This window comes from Jaculus jaculus, chromosome 16, assembly GCF_020740685.1.
Source record: "Jaculus jaculus isolate mJacJac1 chromosome 16, mJacJac1.mat.Y.cur, whole genome shotgun sequence".
In the NCBI taxonomy this organism is placed as follows: Eukaryota; Metazoa; Chordata; class Mammalia; order Rodentia; family Dipodidae; genus Jaculus; species Jaculus jaculus.
In genome coordinates this window covers 4584542-4606145 of record NC_059117.1, presented here as the reverse complement: position 1 = coordinate 4606145, position 21604 = coordinate 4584542, and positions in this window count along the sequence as shown.

Sequence of the window (21604 nt, the reverse complement as noted above, 5' to 3'; positions counted from 1 at the left end):
AAGTCCAGCAATTCTAACCAGTGACAAATCTTCAAGTCCGATAATTCTAACCAGCAACAAGTCTCTGGCATTCCAATTCCGCCCCTCCAGCTAGGCTACTCACAGACCTGGGGAACTTCATCGGAGCCGGCAGCTCCTCGGCAGCCATCTCATGGTCCCGGCATCTCCACTGGGTCTCCACTGCAAGCCACGGTTCATCCTCATGGCCCCATGGGGTCTCTATGCAGGCAACCAGCAAACCCACTTCACACTGCCCATGGCCATTTCCAAAACACAAGACCATGTTGCAAACTCAGTGACCCTCTTTCCAGCATTTTATACTCCATGATACCAGGTAGGTGCCAATTTGTTAATCCAGGGGAGAATAAAGCAGACTTTGAAGAACAGGACACTCCTTGAGCACTCAGGCCCCTTCAAAAGAGTCTACATTCTTCTTGTTGCTCCAGCACAGGTCAGCTAGCCCAGTCGCAAAGGTTGTAATCTCTCAGTTGCAGCTGAACGGGCAAGAGTTCACCCAAAGATTTTTCTTTCTGTGCCATATCCCTCTGCTCACACCAGTTCATTTCTACGCAAAGCAACCCTGCACAACTTCTCAGGACACGGGCACAAGAGCAAGCTTCTCACACAAACTGCTAGCCCAGTCCAGGCACAGCTCTTTCTCACCCTCATAAGCCAAACCTCACAGTCCATAGTTCTTACTGCATTCAGGTCTTGGAGCTCAGACCAGAATAGACCATTAAGCTGTACTTACAGCACTGCAAAGCATCTCTTAGGCCAAGGTTTCAACTCCTTCCACATTCCTCTTGAAAATCAGCTCCAAAAGGCCGAAGCCACACAGTCAGGTGTCCAGCAGCAACCCCACTCCTCGGTACCACTTTACTGTTGCAGTCCGGTTCGCATTGCTGGTAGAAATCACCCAACCAAGAGCAGCTTCTGGGAAAAAGAGATTTATTTTGGCTCACAGGCTTGAGGGGAAGCTCCACGATGGCAGGGGAAAACGATGGCATGAGCAGAGGGTGGACATCACCCCCTGGCCAACAGAAGATGGACCACAGCAACAGGAGGGTGTGCCAAACACTGGCATGGGGAAACTGGCTATAAAGCCCATAAGCCCGCCCCCAACAATACACTCCCTCCAGGAGGCATTAATTCCCAAATCTCCATCAGCTGGGAACCTAGCATTCAGAACACCTAAGTTTATGGGGGACACCTGAATCAAACAAGAATGTGAATGTGAGTGCAACAGGGGGGTCTTTCAAAAAGACCAAAAAAGCCAATAATGAAGAGAGAGGGAGGGGAGAAAAGGAGTTTTATGCACTCAGCTGCTACAACCTTCCTTCCCCACAATGTGCTGAGTCTCCAGTCAAGGATGCAGCTGATTTCTGGCATTGGAATTATAATAGTTAAAAACAATGTTAAGAAGACTCAGCAGGTCCTCTGTCCAGTGAGGTCAACTCAACTGCTGCCATGTAAATCTCTATCTATGGCCAGTCAATGAATTACTCTCTGATTGTTCCTATATATGTGTGAACAAACTATTTCTTCATCTACTAAGCCGTTCATTGCCATTTAATTTGTAGGCCTTTAATCTTTCAAATACAAGATGGGCGATGACAAGTTTTTTTCCCTTTTCCAACACTTGAGATGGCATATCTGTAAAATTATAATAATTTTCGCATGCAGCCAAAAAGGTGCAGAAGTGGAGAAAGAAGGTGCCGAAGCTCACGGTGATGAAAAGAGCGCAGCAGCGCTGAAGAGAGACTGAGGACGGACGCAAGGAGCACAGCCCCGGAGCGAAGCCCAGGTCACGTGCTGCAGCTGGTTACTGGCCAGTCTCTGGGCTCTGCAGGAGACAGACGCGGATGTGTTCAGCTGGCACGTGACCTTTGCCCTGCAGGCTTGCTGCGAGGACAAGACGATCGCTCATCAGAGCGCCAGGGCGGGACCTGCAGCAAGGTGGATGCCAGCGGCTGCCGGTGTGCTCCTGCCTCGCAGCCCTGAGCAAGCTACTCCGTCTTTCTGAACGGTTCACTCCGGCCTGACACATGTGGAATGTGAAGCCATGGAGAGCACCATAGAAACGGAAGAGGCCACATGTTTGCTTCTGTTGGTCAGCAGAATGGCCTGGGTAAGCGCCATCTCCTTTAGATTGGAGCTCTGAGCCCCACTGCGGCAAATAAGGGCTTATGAGATGCCTGGCATGTGGAGTCATCTTGCACAAATATGGGAACAGGGCTGCTTCAGAACGGAAGGTCTTACTCTAGCCCAGGCAGATGTGGAATTTTTGCATGTGCTGTGTGTGTGACTGCGTGTGGTGTGAGTGTGTTTGTGCACACCATACACACAGATGAGCGTGGAACCTTGCATATTATGTCAGAAACACCATCTACCTCTTTTTGAGATAGGGTCTCTTTCATTGGCCTGGAACTCATTGCCAGTCTCTGCCTGCCCAGTGCTGGGCTTATGGGAATGCTGTCTCACCAGCATTTTTTTAAAAATATTTTTTTAATGTATTTATTTGAGAGCAACAGACACAGAGAGAAAGACAGATAGAGGGAGAGAGAGAGAATGGGCACGCCAGGGCTTCCAGCCTCTGCAAACGAACTCCAGACGCATGCGCCCCCTTGTGCATCTGGCTAACGTGGGACCTGGGGAACCGAGCCTTGAACCGGGTCCTTAGGCTTCACAGGCAAGCGCTTAACCGCTAAGCCATCTCTCCAGCCCCTCACCAGCATTTTACATGGGTCCTGTGGACTGATTTCAGGTCCTCATGCCTGTGTAGCAGATGCTACTTCCCCAGTCTTCAGAATGGAGATGTTTTAAGATGGCCTAAAACCACAGTTAAGCTTGAACCTAGGTGGGTGTTGTAGACATGACTGCCCACACTCTGTCTCTCAGCTCCTGCATCACTGGCTATTGCAGATAGGTTCTTCCTGGCTGGTGAAGTGGTGTCCCACAGTACCTAGGTTCTTAGTTCAGCATTACCTGAAGAGAATGATTCTTTCTCAGTCCCAATCCCACAGTTCCTGGGGACGGTCTTGAAATGGCTCAGCCAGGCTGTGATGTTATCATTGTCTCAGTCTGTGCTGTGGGGTTGAATGGTGATGTTTTGAATTAGCTACAGCCTACAAACTCATGTGTTTTGAACGCTCAGTTCCTAGCTCACCGCAATTTGGAAGTGTGTTGTTGGGGGCAGGTTTAGGTGTGTTATAGACCAGCTCCCCTTTGCTAGAGTTGAGCTCACTCTCCTGCTGCTGTTTTCTACCTGCTGTGCAGAGGTGATGTCCATCCTCTGCACATGCCATGACTCTCCCCTGACATCATGAAGCTTCCCCTTGAGACTGTAAGCCAAGAAAAAAATTCCTGTTAGACATGGTGGTGCACACCTTTAATTCCAGCACTCGGGAGGACAAGGTAGGATCGCTGTGAGTTTGAGGTCACAAATAATTCCACATCTGCCTGGGCTAGAGTAAGACCTTACCTTGAAAAAAAAAAAACTTACCTTACATCAGCTGCTTTTGATTATGTGCTTTATCCCAATGATGCAAAGATAACAGTAACAAAAAAATTGGTATCAAGAAATTGTGGTGTTGATGTGATGAATCTGACCATGTCTTTGGTGTTTTAGAATGTGTTTATTGGAGATGAATCTGGAAGGATTTGATACTTTGGATTGGAGATGCCTTGCAGTGTTGCAAGTCGAGTTTGATGGGCTATTATGATGAGAGTTTGAAAATGCTAAATGCAGAGAGAATTGTGTACCATGAAGGCTTGGCTTATGAAGTTCCATACAGGAAGAAAAGAGATTTGTTAGAACTGGGCTACTGGTGCAAGGCTGGCTGTATTCTGCTCATGTTCTGAGAATTTGAGCAAAGTTGAATTTAAAAGCACTGGATTGATGTACTTGGTGAAAGTATGAACAGAAAGATATGTAAGCAAGTTTAAAGTTAGAGTGGTTTTAGGTCACTTAAGCTATAGTTAAGGAGACTAAAGATGGGCCAACTGTTTTAAGTTGGGACAGTGGTAAGGATGCTTTGAGGGGAAAACTCAACCCATGGAAAGTTTAAGCTTCAAATAGCAGATTCCTCCAAATTGGAATATTCCCTCTTTAAGACAGGAAGGAGGCTTTGGGGATTCAGGAAGGACTTGGAACTTAAAGGTCACAAAGCCACACCCAAAGGTTATGTTAATTCCTTCTTAGGGAGTTTATTTATTTACTTTTTTCCTGGTGACTCGGGAAGTCAACAAGTCTGGGAAATGATTGCAAGACCCCCCCTCCCAAGGCTGTATAAGGGGAGAACAACTGCTTGGAGTTGAGACTGATGGAGCTGCCTTCAGGGATGTAGCTGCTGGAGGCGGCAGAGCAGCTGAGCTGTCTGCAGGCTCAAGAGCTGCAGCCTCCACGGGGCATCTCCATGCTGGTGTGGGCTTTTCTGTGCCTCCGCATGGAAGCAGCTACGGGGAGATGGTCATGCAGGATGGCACAAGATTTCTTGCTGGCACAGCTGCTTTGAGGTCTCCATGCCAAGTAGGACCCTAACCTGAGGCCGAGGGAAGACCATCCTGGGGGTAGTCCCAGCAATGGGAGCTGCACTACATGGCTGTGGGAGGCTGTCATTCAGGATAACAGAGACTTCTTGCTGTGGCTGTTTTGGGGTCTCCGTTGCTCCTGTATGGGGTCACATCTCCCTGCTCTGTTAATAAACCCAATAAACTCATTAGTTCACCTAAATCAGTTGTGGTGCCTTTTTCCTTTGGTTTGTCATCTGAGAGCAGCCCAGCTGGAGCAGGTCAGCATTGGGACCCCATAGACTTCGCTGCTGGTTACAGATGTCAGACTTGAAACCGCAGGTGTTTGCTGTCTGCGTGTGGCTTGTTGATCTTGCATTGGTCCACTTTCTCTTATTATGCCTTCTGATTGCAGTGGAAGTGTTACTCTGCACCACTTTGTGGAGGAAACAGATAACTGATGCTGTGGTTTGACAGGGCTCACAGTTAAGAGGCTGTTTTGAATCACAGAGGAGACTGAGCTTTTGAGCAGTTTTCAAATGGTAAAGACAATGGGGACTTTTGAACTTAAACTGTGATTAAAAAAGTTAAAAGTTAATTTGATTTATTGAGTTATTGTATGAATTAATTGTTGAGAAGTTAAATTTATTTTTGTTAGCAGATGGAAAAAATAAAAACGGCTGGAGGAATGGCTTAACAGTTAAGGCATTTACCTGTAAAGCCAAAGGACCCAGGTTTGATTCTCCAGGACCCATGTTAGCCAGATGCACAGGGTGTGCAGACATCTGGAGTTTGTTTGCAGTGGCTGGAAGCCCTTGTGCGCCCATTCTCATTCTCTCTCTCTCCCTCTTTCTCTGTCAAATAAATAAATTAAAATAAAATATTTTTTTTAAAAAAAAAACCTTTTAGAAAGCACCCAAAGGGACTATAAAAGAAAACGGTTTAGGTTAAAATAAATAGTTTATTGTTAGGGGGGTTTGACTATAGAAATGATTGATAATGTAAATTGTTATGTTTTGTTTGTTTATTTTCCTTTCTCCTCTGTTATTAAAAACTATAAAATAAAAAATAAAACTTTAGTTTGGGGCCAGAAATTTTCAGAGAGTTATCTTGAGGGTTTTCTTTTCGGCCCCCAGGTACATAACAAAACTGAGTGCCTTTTCCAGTGTGGGAGGGACTTGAGTCTGTGAGGCCAGGGGTGGAATGTGGTAGTTTGACTGTATAATGTCCCCAGAGCCTCCAGTTATTATGATTTGAGGTTTCCACTTAGTCCTCAGCTCAGAGCACTTATGAGATAGAGCTGTGCTGGAGGAAATGCGTCCCTGGAGGCGAGCTGGAGGTGGATTCCAGCCTCAGGCGTGTGCCGGTTGCTTGAGCTTGCTGGTGTGGGTTGCGTCCTGCCATAGACGTGATCAAGTCAGCCAGCTTCAGCCGCCACGATGCAGTCCCCCACCACGCGTGAGCCTGGAGGAAGCCCTTTCCATGCCTGCAGATAAGGTGCTGGCATGCCACCCAAGCGTAGGCTGAGAGCAGGGACATGCAGTTAGTCACTGTGACCGGCACACACTCTAAAATCCAATGGTGAGCTGTGTCCCACAGGTGGAGGAGATTCTCTGAAAACCAGAGGAGGCTCCTTGTGCCCCATCTTCTTCCATCTGGACCTGATGGGGTGGGCATACGCAAGGGTCAGGGCTATGGGATTTGCCTCTGCTGGGCTATTGTCCAACAGTGGGCTCGCTAATGTTCTAATGCAGGTTTCAGTCCTTTCCTTTCCCATGTCTTTGCTGCCCTCATTCACATGGCGGCTCTGGGGGTCAGTGTCAATATCGGGGTTTGGCTGTAACTCTTTCCCTTTACAGAATGATGTGGTGGTTTGATTCCTGTGTCCCCCATAAACTCAGGTGTTCTGAATGCTAGGTTCCCAGCTGGTGGAGATTTGGGACTGAACACCTCCTGGAGACGCTGTATTATTGGGGGCAGGCTTATGAGAATTATAGCCAGTTTCTCCTTGTCAGTGTTTGGCACACTCTCCTGTTCCTGTTGTCCACCTGAAGTTGGACAGGCAGTGATGTCCATTTTCTGTTCATGCCATTGTTTTCCCTTGCCATCATGGAGCTTCCCCTCAAGTCTGTAAGCCAAAATATAACATCCCCCCCCAAAGCTGCTCTTGGTCAGGTGATTTCTGCCAGCAATGCGAACCTGACCTCAACAGTCCTCTTGGTTACAGGGGATTGGGGAAAACAGAGTTATGTTCATGTCCTTTACAACGTCAGCTGCAGGTGGAACAGGTCCTATATTTTCTATCTAATCCCTAGTTTCAACTAAAGTCCTATTTTACCATCTCTCTTTTAAAAATGTGGGGGGAGATCTGTCTTTGGAACCACTCAGCGGGCACAGGCCAGAGCAAGGTTTCATCCTTCTTGGTGAATGAATACCTGGTAATAATTGGTCACAGGATAATGGCAGAAAAGTGGCCATCTGCGGCAAAGTCACCCTGTCAGTGCGAAGGCAGGGAAAGGATCGGTTACTGGAAGATGGTGATGGATGAACCTCTCATCTCACAGCATTAGTGAGGGTCAGCAGTGTCCTCTCGTGTCAAACAAATTTGACAAAACTGGTGGTCAGTGGTGCCGGTAGGTGCCCAATACCTGCTGACGAACCCTCAGGGCACCGAGGAGAGGCCCTGAGACCGTAGTCCAGGCGGGACTGTCAGGGGCCCTTTCAGAGCATGGGGGGGGGGGGAGGCCAGCGAGAGACCGGGAGCGCGCCCGCTAGGCGGGGCAGGGGGCGCTGCCTGGGGAGAAGGGCCGCGGAAGGCTCCGGCCCAGCGCCCACCGGCGTCTGCACTCTGCCCTAAGGCCAGCAGGAAGGGGCGGGAGCGTGTGAGCGGGGTCAGGGGCTCTGCGCGTGGGAGGAAGGGGAGAGGGCGGCGGCGGCCGGGACCGTGCTGGGGGAGGGCAAGGGAGTGAAGGGCGCCCAGCGCAGGCGATGACCTCTGTGACCCAGGCAGCCCCCCCGCACGCCAGGAGCAAGGGTTCTCGGACCTTGACCCTTTCACCGCCTCCACCGTGTCAGCGAGAGAAGGGAAGGCAAACGATGTCTCCGGAGCAGTCAGCCACCCTGGGCGGCAGCCTCCGCCCTGCGCGGCCTGGGGGCGCACCCGTGGGGGGTCTTCGCGGGCGGTCCTGCGCGACGCCGCTGCGCCCCCGCGCGGGGACCTGCGGAACTGCAGCGGGCGGCCGCGGCGCTCGGGCTCCCCCTAGGGGCGAACGCGCCGCACACCCCACGTTAAGTCCGTGCCGGGCCCGCTGCTGTGCATCGCTGCCAGGCGGGGTCCCCTGGCGGCTGCAAATCCCCACGGCCACGCGTGAGCGAACCCAGCGTGCCTTGGGGGGGGGGCTACTTCCTGTAATGGCTTTTATTTTTTAAAACTGCTTTTTAAAAAAAATGCACGAGCAGGCTGAGTCTTCCTTTGGCCCTGTTGGGAGACAGGACGTGAGGCCCACTCAGGATTTCAGGGGAACGCGAGTGACCCAGTCTTCTGTCAGCCGGGTTACCTCACACGCACAGAGGATGATCCCCCACGCACAGAGGATGATCCCCCCCCCACCAGGTCCCTGCACCGCACACTGCCCAGGGAGGTCGTCTTCGGCCTTCTTCCCCTCTGGCTGTTGCGATCCGTGGCCAGGCAGTCATGTCAAACACCAGCGCAGGTGAGCTCTGGGCAGCACGTCATCCGCCCTCTGCCAGGAGAAACAGGGCAGGTAGTGACCACCTGTCCCGCAGGCCTTGCCCATGTCCCAGAGGAAGATCACGGAGGAAACTGGACACCCACAAGGCAAGAAGGAAGAGAGGGCCAGGCCTGTGTCCACCGCCAACCTGGGCAGTGAAAGAGCCAGGCAGTGTGAAGTTGCTGAGGGTTGCACTCCCAGAGAAGAGCACGGGATAGCAAAGGCTAAAATGTGACTGGCTGTCCCGACAGAACCCCTCTAGGCATGACTTGTTCACAAATGGTGGAAGGTTTGCGCTGTGATTGTGTGTCCTGTGATCTGGGTGGATATTCTCCTGCCCTTGAGCACTGCTCTCGTGGCCACTGTGGCAGCCACTTCCACCACTGACTTCGGTGTCGCCTCTCCAGGGAAGTCCTGTGAAGGGGGCAACGGCTGTGACACACAACAAATGAAGAGGTCTGTTTTACAAAAACTGTTTTACCTCCCAGCTGTTCCAAGAGCTGAGTAGTAAAAGTGGTCACGCAGGGCCCCCTTGTGTCCATGCGGGCCTATTGCACCCTGGCTACTTCCTAAGGCCCTACTGGTGAAACTCAGGCTGAATCCTGCCATGCCTTCACTTCTTCAGGGATATTTTGGGTCTGGTAGGTATAGAAAAGTGAGGACAGTCGTGAAGATTTATTATGGTGAGACAACCGTTAAAAAATATTGACTGGGCTGGAGAGATGGCTTAGCGGTTAAGCGCTTGCCTGTGAAGCCTAAGGACCCCGGTTCGAGGCTCGGTTCCCCAGGTCCCACGTTAGCCAGATGCACAAGGGGGCGCACGCGTCTGGAGTTCGTTTGCAGAGGCTGGAAGCCCTGGCGCGCCCCTTCTCTCTCTCTCCCTCTGTCTTTCTCTCTGTGTCTGTCGCTCTCAAATAAATAAATAAATAAATTAAAAAAAATATTGACTGAACAGGGACTAGCTGAGTCTTTCAGGATCCCACAGTGAGTATCATGACCCCACTGAAGAGAGCCCTCAGGTTAATGGGAGCCAGACCAGTGACTTAACAGTTGCAAAATTATAAATTGTTAAGCTACTAAAATGTTAGAAAAACAGACAAATCAAAACAAACAAAAAAACTCATATGACCAATAGTCAAAAGTTACATACAAACCGACAACGCACCACCCTGCACTGGCCTGCACACACACGCCCACACTCACACACGCACACACATGCACTCACACACACTCACACACACACAATCACACTCACAAGGTTAGTAGCCTGCAGCAGATGGTCCAGGAGGTTCCCTCAGTGGGAGGCTATGACCTCTCTCTTCCCGGATCAGCATTTGCATGTGGGGCGCAGGCAGGAGAGATGAGGCCTGTGGGCTGTGTCGGAGGAGCAGGACTTCTGTGGACGGAGACTTTTCCAGCAGAGTTGCTGGCCCGGAGCCCCACTCGCCCCTCCCCTCAGCCATGCATAAACCAGCCCCTCGAAGGAAGGAAGTGAACTGTGCAGGGAGATCTGGAGGGATGTGGATGCGCCCAGCAGAGTGCCTCTGCCCGCTGTCTGTCTGAGCACAAGCCCGGCCGCACTGCTCAGCTGCCTGTAGCTCAGCCTGTAGCTCAGCCTGTAGCTCAGCCTGTAGCTCAGCCTGTAGCTCAGTGTGCCGATGGAGGCGGGGAAGGTGCTTCCTCTGGTGGCAGGTTTGCTGTCAGCTTCCCCACCTCCGTTTAGTAGCCGCACTCTTGGCCCTGCTCTGGCCCGTGCGTGTGTCTCCTTTCAGTCGCGGCCGAGGGGCTTCTCTCTGAGACTCCCTGGCTCTCACACAGGAGCACCTTCATGGCTGGCTGCAGAGCGCCCGTGGCCAGGCGCGGGAGTTGGGCCATTCAGGACAGTGTTTGTGTGACTTTATCAGCGAGGCATTCCTCTGCTTCCCTAACCTCCTCACCACTTAGCCATCCTACCTGGAAGTCATGTTTTGGGGCTTAAAAGTTCTCTTATTGGGCTGGGCAAGATGGATCAGTGGTTAAAGACACTTGTTTGCAGAGACAGCTGGCGGAGGTTCAACTTACTAGGCCCACATAAAGCCAAGTGCACAGAGTGTGAGCACATGCATATGGAGTTTGTGTGCAGCAGCAAGAGACCCTAACGTGCACACACTTTCTTAAATAAATGTTTAAAATATGGGGCTGCAGAGATTTCTCAGTGGTTAAGGCACTTGCCTGCAAAGCCTATCGAGCTGGCTTGATTCCCCAGTACCCACATAAAGGCAGAGGCACAAAGTGGTACATGCATCTAGAGTTGGCTTGCAGAGGCTAGAGGGTCTGGTGTGCCCATCTCCCCTCCTCTTACTCTGCTTGCAAATAAATAAATAGTAAACAAATAAATAAAAGTAGATTTAAAAAGTGCCAGTCTCACACACAGATCAGTGACCAGAACCAGTTTTGATGTTTACAAACCTCCTTGCACACTTGTTGGTCAAATAGACCCATGGAGGGAAAAACCATCACAGAAGAAAAGGGATGGGTTCTGCTTTCTCCCTGCATGATCGGCCCCTGGCATCCACTGCAGCTGACCAGGGAACTGGCCTGTGTAGTGGGTAAGACTGCACAGCTTTAGAATGCGCATCGTGTGTTATTATCAGATAGGGCAATCTCTGTACACAGCCACGTGGCCAGTGTGGACCGTCGGTGAGATCTCTGGCATGCTCAGCCGTTCCCACTCTACTGAATCTGGTGTGCTGCATCTGCAGCATGCCACACACTGACGGCAGCTCAGGCACCCAGTGTCCCACGCGGCTTGGGCTACCGTATTGAAAAGTGATGTTCTAAAGCGTACTATGGTGGGATGTGGGGGATCACGCCTGTAATCCCAGCACTTGGGAAGTTGAGGTAGGAGGATCATTGTGCGTTCAAGGCCAGCCTGAGTCAAATTCCAGGTCTGCCTGGGCTAGAGTGCGACCCTACCTTGAAAAAACAAACAATGGCAAAAGCACATGAGGTTTCAAAGGGCCCCCTTGTGTGGAAGCGGTACAAGCCTGTGCTTGGCCGGAGCGTCATGGTGCTGGGAGCTGCTGGCTCGGAAGACATTGAGCCCATGCGTATCAGAGGGCGTTCAGAGACCACCACCTGCCCTGTGTGTGACCAACACACACAGTAATTATGGAAATGGTGCAGAAACCACTGCTTCAGAACCAAGCTGCTCCTGTCATGTCCCATGCACAGGAGGCCATGAAGCTGCACTTTAAGTAGGTCCCTTAAGCAACATGCGCCATCCAGTCCCAGCCCTCCACCACCACCGTCCTCTGCAGTGTGGCTAGAGCATCACTGGCAGTACAAAACACAAGAGACCTCCTCTCCTCTCCCTTCAGAATGCATGTGGGAGCAGAGGCGAGCGAGGGCTGGTCAGGGAGAGGGCCGTGATGACCTTCCAGGTTGCACTCGGCTCTTTCCCCTGGAGGTTAGGTCTGGGGTGTAGCATACAGCAGTCTCCTCTCCCCTGCAGCATCTTGGTAAGCTGGTTTAGGTTGGGTGGTTTCAAGAATGAGGGCAACCCAAATGTCTGTCAGCTGCTGAATGGTTACAAAGGAAGCTTATGCAATCGATAATTGTTTTTCTATAATATATGCCTATATGGACACATGCTACAATGTGAATGAATCTGAAACTGAAAGATGAAAGCCAAGGCACAAAGGGTATATATTTGCAATGTTTCTTGAGTAGGAAATGTTCATGCTGGAGAAATATCACAGGACAGAAAGTCGGTAAGTGGCTGTTTAAGGCTGGGGGAATGGGATGGGGAATCCTTAGTCTCTTGGCATTACTGTGACAAAGTACCTGAGGAAGCTGCTCTTAGGAGGAAGGTTTTCGTTTCTCCCATGGTTTTAGAGGTTTCAATCCAAGGTCGTTTGGCTGCATTGCTGCTGGGCAGTGTAGAATGTCACATCAAGGAGCATGCTGGAGAGCCAAGCTGTCTGTCTCGTGGTTCCTAGGAAGAGAAAGGGATGGGAGGCAGGGAGAGGAAGGAGAAGCACGAGAGACCAGGCTAGAGACAAAAGTTGTGGCCCAAGTGACTCCTTTCCTCCAACTAGGAGCCCCATACACTTCCTCACAGCCCATTCAGCTATGAACTCATCAATGGTTTAATTTCTTAGCCGCATTAGTCCCTCAGGATCCAGTCCCTCCTCAGTAACACTGCCAGTTGGGAGCTATGCCTTCCACACAGTTCCTTTTGGAGGACACACCACATCCAAATTATAACAAGGGATAGACAAAGGGTGAAGAGTTTCTTATTTGATGTGATGAGATTCTAAAGTTATGTTTTGATGGTTATGCAATTGCTAATATACTAAAAACCATTGAACTGAATACTTTAACTATGCGAGTTGTATGGTAAGCAAATTACACCTCAGTGAAGCTGCTAGGGGAATAATTTAAAGAAAGTAGGGTCAGTTATAGAGGATCTAAATCAACCCTTCCGACAGAAGCAAAAGATGAGAGGAGGGCTGGAGAGATGGCTTAGCGGTTAAGCGCTTACTTGTGAAGCCTAAGGACCCCGGTTCGAGGCTCGGTTCCCCAGGTCCCACGTTAGCCAGATGCACAAGGGGGCACACGCGTCTGGAGTTCGTTTGCAGAGGCTGGAAGCCCTGGCGCGCCCATTCTCTCTCTCTCCCTCTATCTGTCTTTCTCTCTGTGTCTGTTGCTCTCAAAAAAAAAAAAAAAAAAAAAAAAGGTGAGAGGAAAGACAGCTGTGATGGATCAACAGACAATGAAAGAGGCCCTCATTTTCACTGAGGGGGACATGCAGTGTTTTGTTAGCTACAGCGTGTCCTTGACATAGTCAGTGCTTAGGACAGAATGGATTGGCTTAGTATTCCTGACTTTATCACAGTCTTGTCTAGGATGGTCAATGTCTCACAAGAGAATAACATGTCCCCATCATGCACTATTTGGGATACAAGTATGACTTTTACAGAAGAAAACACGTAGAATAGTCAAATGTAGTATGTCACTAGAAAGGGGTATGACTCACTGGCACAGTTTCAAAAGTGGACACGACTAAATATGAAACTCTGTCGCTCTGGAGAGGAAATAGAGGTGGTCTGGAAGGGAGACTTCATGGTAACTGGAGAGAAAGAAAGACGTAACGTCCTAAGCCTGTTGGTCTCCCTTGAAGATACTGGAAGAGTTTTTCAAGATAGGCCATGCCTGGGCCACATAAAAGCCAAAATTAAGTGGGCTGAGATAATTAAACGACCACGCCTTCAGGTTGAGCCATCACCATCACAGGAATTATCTCAGATGATATGTTCTGTAAGCAAGTTGGCATTCATTAGGATAGAGATGGACCTCAGTTGGTGTGTCTAGGAGGCACAAAACCATGGGTTTGATTCCAGCATCATTAAACCAGGCATGGTAGTGCAAACTGGTAACCCCGGCTCTCAGAAGGCGGAGGCAGAGGATTAGGAGCTCAAGGTCATCTATATGCCTGTTGCAGACCTCCTCGGCTACGCAAAACTTGTCTCATAAAGAGGAAGAAAAGAAAGTAGAGGATAAATATTCTGACTTTTCAAGTGGAAAACATAGTTTAGGTTTATTTTATTTTATTTTTTAATCAATTCCCATCTTTTTGCACTGTGAGATCCTCAGATAGTCAAAGGCAGAAGCTCCTAGGACAAAGGAAATCTCTTACTACTATTACCTTTTAAGGTGGTCTCTAACTAGAGATAAGGTCTTGCTCCAGGGTGGGTGTGCCTACAGTTATTAGTGCCAGAGGCTGAGAGAAAGCACAAGATCTGTTACATAGTTATCAAACTGAGTATCCTCTGGTCCTATTGTCGCACCCAGACTGGTAGCTTTTTTCTTCTGTTGGACCTGGGGTCAGAAGGAATTTGGTTACTTTGTCTCCATAGCACTTACCTCTGTCCTCTTAAAGGAACAGGATTTATGGCTTAACATTTACATTTGCTTGTTTATATAAAAGAAGGAAAAAATACAGCTTTATAGGACAGGCGTTAGAGGCAGATGGTGCCCAGGGATTTCTGGTCACTGGCTGCCCCGTTCTGAAATGAGACACCGCGCCCCGGCCCTCTCTCTTCCCCCCTGCCGGGTAGTCCGTGGTTGGCCCTCGTGTGAAACGCTCTCTCGCCAGGAGGATGTTGTGCGTGTGATGCGTTGAGTGTTGGGACGGCAGAGAGAAGAGAAGGGCCTATGGATATAGAGGTTAAGTTGGTAATTAGAGGGTTAGGACAAGTATGAAGTAGGGTATCTAGGGTTATCGTAACCATTTTCCCATGATTGATGCTTGCTGTCTGGTTTTTGAGGCATGATCAGCTCATCTTTTTGTTGCATTTCTAACCAGACTGGTATGTATAAAAGCAGTAATAAGAAGAGATGAAATCCCCCGGTAACCCACAGTCAGTTACGAAATCCAGTAAAACTCAGGAATTTTAACTGTTGGGACTCTGCCAAGAAGCGAATTGGGAGAGGTTTGCCTGAAGGAGTTCCTCTGGCCCGCAGTGCAGACACGGAGGGGGAGGGGTTGTTTGTTGTTTCCTGAACAGGAGATTGAAGTCTCCCAGGAGATCTCAGGTTGCTCCTTTGGGATAAAGTGAAGTCTTGAGATCATATCTGGATTAAGAGTGGGGACATAGTGTCTTTATAGTCCTTGAACTGGCTTGAACCTAGAACAAATAAACCCAGTAGAGATCTGACAGTTTAGTGTCAGTGGAAGTGATACCTATGACCAGAAATGGTCTTGACCATGGAATCTTGAGAGGTTTGGAGGTTAGAGCTCTTAAATGAACTCAGTCACCCCAGTTGGACTAGGAACAGTGGGGAATCTGGTGAAGGCTTTGGTAGACATTTATTAGCAATGTATCCTGTACAAAAGAAGCAGGAGCTGGAACGGTATCACCTTGCTGCTGGAAGAATAGGGACCCTGCCTAATAAAAAAGGCCTTGTGGTTGGAGGCAGGATGGTGTGATCAAAGAAAGTGCCTGGTGAGTTAAAAGAGGTCTCAGAGAACAAGATGTAAAGACATGCAGGGGAAGATAGAGTGCCAACTTGAAAAGTGCTGCCCCCGGCCTTCACGGACAGCTTTGTCTGTGAAGTAAACCATTGTTCTTATGTTGGATGCATACCATTGCCCAGAAGTCCCAGGGCATCACCCTGCCAGGTAGCAAGGTGAAGGGAGAATGGTTTAAAAGTGCTTAGTAGAGCTAGGGCAGATCAGAACTTTTAACATCTTTGAGGAGAGGGGAAAAAAACCCTCTGGCCGGAGCTTGGTGATCGAGCTGATGGGAGTCTCCTGAGGTCAACTGGTATAATGGGTTAATGAGAAGACCAAATCCAGAGTTGAAAAGTATTAGCCATGTCCAGGCAATGAAATAGTTCAATCTGCCGGGGTGTGGTGGCGCATGCCTTTAATGCCAGCACTCGGGAGGCAGAGGCAGGAGGATTGACCAGAGTTCGAGGCCACCCTGAGACTACAGAGTGAATTCTGGCTCAGCCTGGGCTAGAGTAAAACCATACCTCGAAAACAAACAAACAAAACAAACAAACAAAAATCCCACCTTCAATCTTAGCAAGGGGATAGGGTGTTTCCCTAATCAGTTGTCTTCACGTTTGAGTAAGAGCAGCGTGCACAGATGTTCTGTGAGGCCCCAGATATGCAACTTCAGTTTTAAAGAATTGCACCATTGAAGGTGAAATTCGTTATCCTTTTAATGACAGGAAATTGGGCAAATTGGCAGTATGAGAGCTGGAAAAAGACAGGGAGGGACTTCAGAAAAGGACACCATCCACAAACTTGAGGGGAGTTCAGGGTAAACACAGTCAGGAGAGATCTTTAGCTAAAGTCTGGTCAAAGATGTGGGCTAAGTCCAGGTGAGCTATTGGGCCGTTTCAGATCAGGTCTGTACAGGGGAGTGCAAAATTGTTCTGAAAGGAGTTGTCAAGTGGAATAGAGAAGAATGCAGCCTAACAAGGGGAACAGTGAAGAATGCAGTGTTACAAGAGGGACAGTGAAGAACGCAGCCTTACAAGTGGAACAGTGAAGAATGCAGCCTTGGGCTGGAGAGATGGCTTAGCGGTTAAGCGCTTGCCTGTGAAACCTAAGGACCCCGGTTCGAGGCTCGGTTCCCCAGGTCCCATGTTAGCCAGATGCACAAGGGGGCGCACGTGTCTGGAGTTCATTTGCAGAGGCTGGAAGCCCTGGCGCGCCCATTCTCTCTCTCTCCCTCTTTCTGTCTTTCTCTCTGTGTCTGTCGCTTTCAAATAAATAAATTAAAAATTAAAAAAAAAAAAAAAAGAATGCAGCCTTACAAGTGGAACAGTGAAGAACGCAGCCTTACAAGAGGGACAGTGAAGAACGCAGCCTTACAAGAGAGACAGTGAAGAATGCAGCCTACAAGTGAAATAGTGAAGAATGCAGCGTTACAAGTAGAATAGTGAAGAATGCAGCCTTATGGTCTGATGTAGCAAAGTGAAACCTCTGTGCCAGGGAAGAACTGTCGACAGAAGGGAGGAAAGGTTGGACAGCCTCGTTCCTGCCCTCCACTCCCGTGACAGAGATAGAAGAGGGAACAATGGTCCAAGTAGTTGACCAACTGCAGATATGCAGCTCCAGATTCTAATAAAAATGAGATCCGAATACCAACTGCTGTAATGTCTTGGGAATATTGATTTAGTTCAGGGTTCCTGAGACAGAAATGTGGGGTGTCTTTAAGAGTAACAAAGCTATTCTTGGCTCTTGGTTGGATATTAACTAAGGAATTGGGGTACCAGCTATTCATGGTCCTGCAAAACTTCTACCGAATCCTGTTCTTATCTCGTTAACTTCAAGGAAGGTAATCCACAGACCACAGCAAGTGATGTTTAGAAAGACTTTATTATGCAGCTTGAGAGAAGGGAAGGAGACAGAGCTCCAGCTAGAAGGCAGGAGGGCATCCCCAGAAATGGGAAAGCCTACTTGGTGAACCTGATTGGGGTCTTTCTTGGGAACTCACTGGATTTGTGCTGAGCTGCTCAGTCTAGCTTCCACACCAGATGTCGGGGCACCTACCAGGTTTTGAGGAAAGGGATTACTCTCATCTTGGAAGGGGGTAATCTTCTCTTCTAGGAAATGAAGTGATCTTCTGGCATTTTTGGCTTCCAGCAAGGTGGAGACCATGAAGACGCTTTTTTTTTGGGGGGGGGGAGAAATGAGAAAGAACTGGAGACCCCATTACAGTCTCAAGGATATTGGGCCACTTTTAGTTTACTTTTGGGGGGGACAACCCTTAGTAAATTGCCTCACAGTGGTGTGAGGAACATCTGATTTCTACACACTGGACTGGATGTCTGTGGAGCACGTGGGCTCTGGCAATCTCTAGACCCAGATCTTCTTGGCCACAGGTGTAGCAGGGCCTTGGATGCCACCCGTTAGGAGGAGAGAGCCTCTCAGGCCATTCTTTACAGCAGTGGCTGTTTGCTGGTCTGGTTATCTTTTCCACATTTGGAGTTTAAATTTTTCTTCCTTATTATTCAAGACTTTAATGAGATCTTTTTGAGGGTCTGTAGACAGTTCTCCAGTGTTTGGAGTTTCTTTTTGGTATCTGAGGAACACCGAGATATGAACGATGTATGAAGAGGTAGCTCCAAAGCACGAGTCTCCACAGGAGGTGGGAGAAGTGGGTGTCCGATCGGGGGACTTGGTTTGGGCTGAGCAGCCATGTCTTGCCCGGGAGCACGAGGAGGGCGCGTCGGGGGTGCCTGGTTGTGGCAGCATGAAGGCCAGGCTTGGGCAGGTGGTGAGGGGAAGGATGCCTGGGAGCCTGTGCCACGAGGGTCTTTGTTCCAACTGTGGGGAGGGGAAACTGTAGGTGTGGGGTTTGTCCCAGACAGAGGGGGAGGCGTCTAAGGAGGCTTGTGACAGCAGATTTGGAGGAAAAGAGAGCTTGTTCAGAGGGGGCGGCGGCTGACTGAGGCTGAGCAGGCCGGGGCAGCACAAAGGAGTGCGGAGCCGTCTGTGGGTTCGAAGCCTGCTCAAGAGTCTGCTGAGGGGGCGATTCAAGCTTCGGGTTGACGCGTCCCTGAGAGGCCGAAGAGGGAGCTGTGTTTGCTTGAGCTGCTAACAGTCTCCTGCACGATCGTGACCGTCTTGAGTCCATTTTCGCAGACAAAGAATTAAGGGGCGAGAAAGTGTTTAAGAAGCATGAAGTATATATTTCAGAGTAAGAGGGAAAGAAAGCAGACGCCTCTGTGAGGACGGGTCTTTCAGAGCTGGAGAAAGCACCGTTTCCATGGGAACTGAACTTTCACTGGATGGAAAGCCGGGTGCACAGCATGTGATTGGTCGGCCTGAGCGAAGATGGCATGCCCGTATTAGCTCACAGCACATCCAGTAGTGCCCAGGTCGCAGGGAGCTTAGCAAGGCAGCCTGCCGGTGGGAAACTTCGCCAAGGCTCGGATGAACTAGGAGGAGGTGGAGTCACTGCCTCCTCCACCATCTTGGGTTACCAAGGGATCCTTTCCCCCCATCTTGTTGCCTAGCTAAGGAAACTGACTGACTAGTGTTTCAATGTGCACCTAAAACCTGCCGGGAACCTGGGACCCCCACCCATGCTGAGCGTGCCCCACTAGGAGCTACTTTTCTCATCTCCATAGTGACCACTCTTCCTGATGATCACTCACTGAAATATATTCGTAAGTATATCCAGGACTGGAACCGCAGGGTGCCACCCAGCCTGGGCTGGTTTGTGGTACATGCACAGTAAGTCAAACTGTCCTCAAAGTGGACTTTTAGGGAGAAATCCCTATTTACCATCTTATGTTTGTGTATAGCTGGACATACAAATGATTACAATCAAAGTTATGTGAAAGGGCTGGAGGGATGGCTTGGCAGTTAAGGTGTTTGCCTGCAAAGCCAAAGGACCCAGGTTCAATTCGTGCCTATCCTCTTTCTCTTTCTTTCTCTGTCAAATAAATAGATAAAATAAATAAAATTTAAAGTTACATGAAAGAACATGTGATGTAGAAAAAAAACTGTATATAATCCCACACCTGTCAATTGAACCACAGGGCCACTCTAGCTGCATCCCTAGCACCTAGCAACCCATCCATCCTCCTCTAAAACTGTACTGAGAAAAGCCGCAGACCACTTCCTGGTGGTCTAGAGTACTTTCCATTCCAATGCTCTGCTGCCCCCTTTGGTCTGGATTAGGGCAAGGTAGCTTTTTTTTTTTTTTTTTTAGCTAAATAGGCACACAGGCCCAAGAACACAGATGTTATTCTGCCATTCTGCCCTGGCCAGATTATAAAGTATTTCTGGTCTGATTCAAGACTGTGACAAGCAGAAACTTCTGATTCTAATCTTCTTGGAACTTTTCCAGGCCTTAGCACCTGTGGGTGAACCCTGCCTAGTCAATCTTCCCCCAGGGCCCAGCAACCTCTCCATATTTTCACTGGGACTTGGCAATGAAGCTCACCCTAGCTGGATGCCTAATTTTTTGAACTTTTTGTTTATTTTTATTTATTTATTCGAGAGCCACAGACAGAGAAAGAGACAGATATATAGAGAGAGTGAATGGGTGCGCCAGGGTCTCCAGCCACTGCAAATGAACTCCAGATGCACGTGACACCCTTGTGCATCTTGCTAACGTGGGTCCTGGGGAATAGAGCCTTGATCCGGGATCCTTAGACTTCACAGGCAAGTGCCATCTCTCCAGTCCTGGATGCCTAATTTATATAAGGACTTGGTCCAGGCCTCCATGTAACATCTTTTATCTAATTTTCTCTTCCCTGATGCTGGGAAGGGACTTGGGATAGGGACTCCTGTTGACTTGGGAGAGGTCCTAGTTTTACCCCTCCTGCCTCAACCCTCCCTTAATAAGCTCGCCATAACTCACCCTTCTCATTTTCTGCAGATTTCAATTCTTTGGGACCATAGACTAGAATATAAGGCTTCACAGTCATAGACCTGGGGAGTTCTAAGCCCAGAGCCCCATCTCTCCCTATATCATGAGCTCAAATCCCCCAACACTTTGGCAGTGTATTCAAACTGTTACTATCACTTCGATTTTTATAAAGATGTCTTTTGGCATAACTATTTGTTTTTACCTTTCTTCAAGTCTTTGAGTAAAATACCAAGAACCTGGAAACACCCAGAGACCATTGGTAACCCTGCCGGGGAATCCAAGTCTTCAGAAAACGGAGATTTTTCATGGAGTAGCTGAATCTGAAATGAAGGACATGAAAGTTCTTGCTTAGAAACATTCAGACCATCTTTCAGGTTTTTAAAAATGTGAAAATCAAAGGTTCTGTTTTTAGGTCAATCAATCACTTTCATTGTCAAACCTGTACTGTGCCTAAAAAAAGTATCAGAAATTAAAATCAATTTGTGTCATTGGGTATTCCCTGACCACAGGCATTTAAGACCATGGAGAAGCCAGTGAAGGAGGAAGTCCTTGGATAGGCATATCTCTGCTGAATTTCTTGGTCTCTGCTTTGATATTTCCCCCTGACATTCTTCCTTAGGCCCCACCCTTTGCCCTTTTAACTCTTTTCCACGGGGCAGCGCAGGGTGTATGCCTTGTAGGTTTCTTCTATGTCTCTTACGTAAGCACCTGGGTTCTCTCTATCACATGCCTGGCTCCACTCCGGTCTTTGCCCTGAAGACTGCCCCTTCTCTTAAGTGAGCCTTGTGAAGGTGCTGCGCCTTCCACCGGAACCTGTGCTTCCCACTTCCTCGGGCTTTGGGACTTGGCCCTGCCTTCTTTCTAGGCCCAGTTTCTCTTAAATAAACCCCATAATTTATGACTTGTTCCTAACTAAACTCAATACTTCAGAATTTATCTTTCTCGAGCCCGTGTTTATCAATTCTTTGTTGAAAACAGGACAGGATGGGCTGCAGAGATGGCTTGGTGGTTAAGGTGCTTGCCTGAGTACTTATGTTTGATCCTCCAGGTCCCATGTAAGCCAGACACACAACGACGCAAACATGCAAGGTTACATGTGCACACAAGAGTGCACCCATCCGGAGTTTGCTTGCAGTGGATGGATGCCCCGGAGCACCAGTCCCCCCTCCTCCCCGCCCCTCTCTCTCTCTCACACATATCTGCTCTGTCACATAAAACAAATAAGACAGGACCCAAAGTTGGGGTTTGTAAATTGGGGGGGCCTCCTGATCCCCCGAATCCTGCATTAACAGCAGTAGTTGAGGGCAGAAGGCCAAGGGAGGACAGTGTAGCCTCGGCGAAGGTGCCGCCAGGGCGCTGTCAGTGGAGGGCCGAGCACCCCGAACAGCAACAGAGGGCCAACTGCCCAGCGGGACCAAGACAGCCTCAAGCTCAGCAGCAAGGGTCAGACTGACCGCTAAGGACCGGAGAGCAAAGCTG